The following is a 6,877-nucleotide window of genomic DNA, read 5'->3' on the forward strand; positions in this document are numbered from 1 at the left end:
ATGAACATTTGGCTGCCTGCTATGTTGGGACTCTACTGTTGGCAACAATGGGAGAAGCAAGGAGAGATGAAGATGGGTTGTGATTAGTGTTCTCTTGGTTCCATGACTCCATTTGGATGTTTTTATCATTATCACAAAAAGAGGGTGAGTCAATTTTTTATTGTTCTATTAATTTTCATGCATTTATTAGAAGTATATAGGATAAAATTGAATTTTACAAACATTAAGAAATTTGAATTAAGACGTATAATTAATTTATGTAAGAGATAAATGAAAAATAAAAATCACTATATAAGGATATAATGAAAATTAGTTATTATCTCACCTCCCTTACTTATCTTAACCAAACAAAAGATTATTAAAGATCCCTCCTCTCCCCTCTAACAAAATGAAATAAAGTAATATAAAAACCCACCCTCCCCTCCCCTCTTCACTAGCAAGCAGACACACCCTTAAGCAATAGAAAAGTAGCTTAGGTATTTAAATTTATACGCTAAAGTATATTTTTAATTTTTCAACTTTATATATCTTTTTAGTCATTAATTCCAATACTGTTACTTTTAAATGATTTTTTTATGTCAAACATTATTATTTTTTTAAAAAATCAAATTTAATATATCAACATTTAAAAATATCTTGTCAATATTTTAAAGTTTTATGTAAAAGATTTTTGTTATAAAATTAACGGTGTCAGGGTTAAAAGACTAAAAAGATACTTTATAAAATTAAAATATCAAAATAAAATCTTATATTAAGTTAAAGGACTAAAAATATAATTTAGCCAAATTTATATATTTCAAGTATTTCAAGTTAGCTTCCAATAAAACCGAGACATGGTAGTGTTCCCACTGTGAAATTAAATAAACTAGGTAAATGCATATAAAACAAAATACATTCAGTAGATATGTGAATTTCAAGTGTATGAGGGGGCAAAAAAAGCAAAAAGTTTAACTTGTCACAAGTGGTAATTTATCAATAACACAGTTAATTTTTTTGTAAATTTTATATAATCAATATATTAATATATAGTTTAAAATTTAAAAGAATCATACTATTCATAAAATTTAAATCATGCAACTTAGTTCAAACTTTATAGGAATACATTATTAGAAAAATAGACTCGTTAAATTCCATTTTAGCAAGGGACAAATTCATAGCTAAAAAAAGGTTCGCTAAATTTAAAGAGGGTTCATATTTTCCTTACTAATTAGCGAGGGATTTAAAGAGAGATTCAATCCCTCACTAATTTTTAGCGAGGATTCAAAATTTGATAACTTTAGCGAGGGATTAGTGTTGATAACTTAACAAATTCCCCACTAAATATGCCTATATTTAAAAATGGTGATACAACATCATTCACCATGTGTGCTTCAAATTATGACATGTCACTAACAATCTTGTGCCTCATCAACTGCATTGTCATCTGCCATCTCGTGCCCTGTATGTGATAACTCATAACAATTCACGTTGCGCCATGTTACTTACTCCTTATTATGTCATATATTCATTATGTTTATACTAAAGTTAAGACTTGTGATCTCATACCTTTTAAGCCTTGTGCTCTCCTTCTTTGTCAATTAAACTGAAAAGCACTTGTAATTGTTATATGAGAAATTAAATATATATTATTTAACTACATAAATATATCAAATAATATATTACAAAAATACACACATATATACATATTAAATTTTATTTTCAATTATTAATACATTAAACATATTTACATTTTATTTAAATTATTATTTATATTATATTTTTAATAAAATATTATTTTTCAATGAAAATCAACTTAAAATAAAGAAAATATTAAATATTAAATAATTTTATTATAAATATTTTAGTTAATTTTTAAATTTATTTTTTATTTTTAAATAAACATAATTAAATATATAATCAAAAGTCATCACTAAAGTTTAAATTTTTTTTTTTGCATTAATTAGTTAGGGATAGAATCTCTCACTAATTATCTTATTTTTCTAAGAATATATATACGTAAGAGGCATGGCCCCAGATGATTATTGATAGAGGAAATTATCTTAAAAGACAATAATTTAAGTTGTTCTGGGCAAAAAATAATTTAAGTAGGGCATTATGGAGCATTTCTTTTTCGGGAACTGCAATGTGAGTATTTTTATTATAAATTACATGTTAAATTTTATATCAAAATTATTTTAATTTCAGGAGCAAAGTTTCCCATGCAGAAAGTTGAAAAGATGAAATGTAGAGTATCACTAAAGGATATACATGGAAAATGGAATCAATTTTCATACATTAATTAATTTAATCATTTTTTTGACATGTGTCCATTAGTATAATTAAGGATAGAGAGAGTATAACTCTCAATGTGTGTGTAAGTTTGAAGCAAAAACATGTAGTGGTATTATGCTATGTAGCATTAAAATATTTGTAGAATGACAAACGATGGTACTAAAAGTATGGATGCGTTGGCCAAAAAAAAATAATAGAGAGAGAAGTATGAATACACCATATAATTATTTTCTATTAAGTTTTCACATTTTAGAAACATTAAATGATTTTTTTTTATGGAAAGACTCAATGTTATATTTTTACACAAGTTAAGTGCTTGAGTAAATTATTTTGATATTTTTAAATAAAATTTACTGCTACTAAAACAAAAATGAATATAACCATAAGCTGACAATTAATTTCGTGTTTAAATAGAGATTTAGAAAGAGAGAAGAGAATATTCATAAAGTAAGAAAAGAGATTATTCTCATTTTTAATGTGTTGAATACAACTGAAATATCCCCTATTTATAGGCACAGATGTAATCAACTATCATAAATAAAATATAAAATAATAATAACTAAAAGATATTAGAATAACCTAAAAATATCAAAGTAATCGAAAGATATAGACATTCACATAATATCTTAAATTTCATAACTCTCCCCCTTGGATGTCCATAAAAGGTATTGTGTCTTATTAAAATTTTTAGAGAAAACCCAATGAAACAAAATCCTAGTGAAGGAAAAAAAAGTATACAATATACTTTTAACATTGCCCTATTAAAGACCTTGCCATGAAAAATCCAATGAGAAAAAATATGATCAAAGAAACAAGAGTACAATATATATAAGCTTCCCCTCATGACTAGATCAGTCAATATTCTTAAACCTGTGAACTCCAATGTTGTATATAAACTTCTCAAAAGTTGAAGTAGCAAGTGCTTTAGTCAACAAATATGTTAAATTATTACTGGAAAGAATTTGTTGAATTTAGATTTCTGAATATCATGTGTGAAGAAGAATTTTGGTGAGATATGCTTTGTTCTATCTCCCTTAATATGTCATTCTTTCGACTGAGCAACACATGTTGCATTATTTGCACATATGATTGGTGGGGTGATTTTTTTAGAAGAAAGACCACAGGTGCTTTGAATGTGATAGACCACATATTTTAACCAGATGCATTCTCAGCTTACTTCATGCATTGCTGAATTTTTTGCATGTTTAGAAGATGCGGCTGCTATAATCTGTTTCATAGATCACCACAAAATAGTAGTGTTGCCATAAGTAAACAAGTAGCCCCTTTGAGATCGACCATTATGAGCATCTGATATGAATCCTACATTTGCATAACTCATTAAATTTGTTTGATTTTATTAGAATATGATAAAGCCATATCCTTAGTACCTCCAAGTAACCTAGAATATGTTTAACTCCATTCCAATCTTTTGTTGTTCATGAAAAACTATATATTGCTAATAGATTAACAACATATCATACATCAGGTCCTTTATGATAAGCAAGATACATTAGCATTCCAATAGCATTAAGATATGGTAATTTTGGAGCAAGTAGTTCTTAATCATTTTCTTGAAACTTAAAAGGATCTTTGCTCTTGTCTAAAGATCTAGCAGTTGTTGGATTGCTTAAATGATGTGTTTAGTCCATATAAAATCGCTTATAGACCCCGTTTTATGTATGCTTCTTGGTACACAAAAATATCACCATTTAAATATTCAATTTGTAATCCAAGGAAAAATTTTTGTCCTTCTTAAGTTCTTTACCTCAAATTCTTACTTTAAGCAATTCGTAGAAAGCTTTGTAGGAGTTCTAATAATATTTATGTCATTAACACAAACAAAGATTATTTCATACTCATTTCAAGATCTTTAACGAAAATGCAAAGACAAATATGATTATTATTATATCCTTTCTTTATCAAATATTCAGTAAGGCAATTGTACTACATGTGCCTAAATTATTTTAATCCATAAAGGGATTTATTTAACTTGATTGAGCATTATTCTTGACAACCTTGATTGTTTGCTTCTAGAAATTTGAATCCTTTTTAGGATTTTCATGTAAATATCATTATCAAGGGAGCCATTTATATAGAGAGGTGTCATAGCTTGGAAACTTCTAAGAGGTTCAGTTTCACATCTCCCACCTCTGTCTCTCTTTCTCCATTTGCTATTCCACTTTTGTCATCCATGTTTGAGTTGTTGCTGGAGTGAGACCAAGTCATTAGAGCTAGAAAGTTCTACTCATGAGTCCTTTCTTTCCCAGCTCAACTGTGAGCTTTGTGCTATGCTTCATTGGTCTGTGCTCTTTGTTTCAGTTGCCTCTCTGTTTTCTACTTTGTCTCTGTCCGTATTATTATGTTCGGGCTGTGGGGAATAAACCAAGTTGCTAGAGCTGTTGTTGGCACTATTGAGAGCTGGGTCTGCTGCTACTGATGTGGTTTTCCTCCTTGCTTGTACGCCATGATCCATTCTTCTTCTCCCCTGTTCAGTTGTAAGTTTTGCTTTTCTCTTTCCTATATGTGCGTTGCCAATTGCTGGAAGTAAGGGAGCTTCAAGTTGCTTTCTCTTGGTTAGTATATGTGTGATTTGATTATTGAAGTTGAAAAAAGAAAATTTGGCTCCCTTGTTACTGTGGCTATACGTGCATGAGGAGGAAGGAGAATTTTAATTTAAATAGTAATTGCAAGTGTAGAAGGAAAGAGATGATGTTGTAGCTTGAAGTTCTATTTAAAAAATAAGTGGATTATTAATATTGTAAGAGTTAAGGAATGCTGAACTCTAGAATGAAAAATTTATCTTAGCTTGGTAATTATGCCATAACTATTCAATAAAATGATTAGTAAGAAAAGTATGTTAGTTTGGAAGCAATTGAATTATGAATCGATTTGTAAACTTTTAAAGAAATTTGATTATGAGCTTACATGTAGTTATTTGAAGATTTAGAGTTTGCTTGATTGTTGGTAAATTATTGGATGTTTTTAAAATGAAGAGATAGAAGTAATGCACCTTAGGTATTTGGTGCGAAGATTAAGAGAGGATTGTGTCTCAAGAAAGAAAAATAATAATAATGAATAGGCATAGTTAAAACAAGTTGGAGTAGACTAGTGATATGAATAATACTTGGACAAACTTTGAATTTTGGTTGTGGAATTTGTAAATGATGGTGCGTGGTTGAGATTATGTAATAAATTAAAAATTTATTAAAATTGTATTTATTTTTATCCTTATAGGATGTGCATAAGAGTAAGACCCTAACATGAATTAAAAGAAAAATATCTTTGAGAATTGAAACTTCGACAAGTAAGTGAATAGCATCCTTTTTAATTTATTTTTATTTTTAATAGACTTTTATTAAAATATTTTACTCTTATGAATTACATTAGTTTTGAAAATTATAAAATATTGATTATGGATAATTAGACGATGATATGAGCATTTATTTTCTCAAGAAATATATTTTAAAGATTTATGAAATGATTTTATTTATTAAACTCCAGAAATGTTTGGTTATCCAATTAACACAAGCTTGAACAATAATTATGACACATTATTTTCAACAAGTATTATATTAAAATTTGAAATAACTCATGCAAGTTGGGTATTGAAAATGTAAATTGTCTTTCAAAAGTGATTATTTTTCTCAAATGTTTGAAGCATGATTATTAAAAGGACTCTAAATAGAACACTATTACTAACATCAGTTTCGTTAACTCATAGCACATTGTGGTTAAAAATTAGCTAGTTTGTCTCGAAGGTTTTATTCCCATATTTGTTATTCGTGGGTTTTACACCCGTGTTTGATTTTGCGCCTTGAGCCACCTTTGATTAGTATTACTCTTGTGAACTGTATATCCATGTTTGTTTTGTGGCGTCAGCTGTGTTTAATTATTTACTTCCGTGATCTGTGTGTCTACGCTTATCTTTGTGGCATAAGTTACGTTTGGTTATTTATCCTTATGGATTATGTATCCATGTTTGTTAATTGTTTTGTTGAGTTCTCATAATTCTTAATTTCGGTTAATAGGTGTTTCCAACATTTCAATGGTTTTGGTTAGCAAGTATATCATTTTGATATATGTGTGAATAAATTGTTTTCTTTAAGCATGACAAGCTAAATTACTTTCAAATTTTCTCTTATTTTATGATTATGATTATGATTTACATACTTATAAGTTTATTATGTTGAATTATCATCCTTTCAATTAGTTTACATTATTATTTGGGTTTATTAATTTAATTCTTTTAAATTCTACTTTGCAAATGCTATTCATTGAAAAAATTTATTTTTGGTCTCAAATTTATTAGCTGACAACGATCCCATCATTAACCTCTAAAAGTGATCCCATCATTAACCTCTAAAGAATAATACAGTTACATTGGGTGAAAATTTTGTTTGCTATTGTTACTTTTTTATGAAAATATTTAAGTGGTATGTATTTTGATTTAGAAGAAAGACTAATTGCTCCACACAAATTGTTATTAAGACTTTATTTTGATATTTGTGTTGTTTGTTGGTTAAAACGAGCTAAGCTCCTAACTGATACTGTATTTTGTAAAATTTTATTGTATAATTTTTGAGAGATCCTATTTATAAGGGAGGTT

The sequence above is a fragment of the Prosopis cineraria genome, unplaced genomic scaffold (assembly GCF_029017545.1).
Source record: "Prosopis cineraria cultivar Desert tree isolate PC_DT_omini unplaced genomic scaffold, ASM2901754v1 PC11, whole genome shotgun sequence".
In the NCBI taxonomy this organism is placed as follows: Eukaryota; Viridiplantae; Streptophyta; class Magnoliopsida; order Fabales; family Fabaceae; genus Prosopis; species Prosopis cineraria.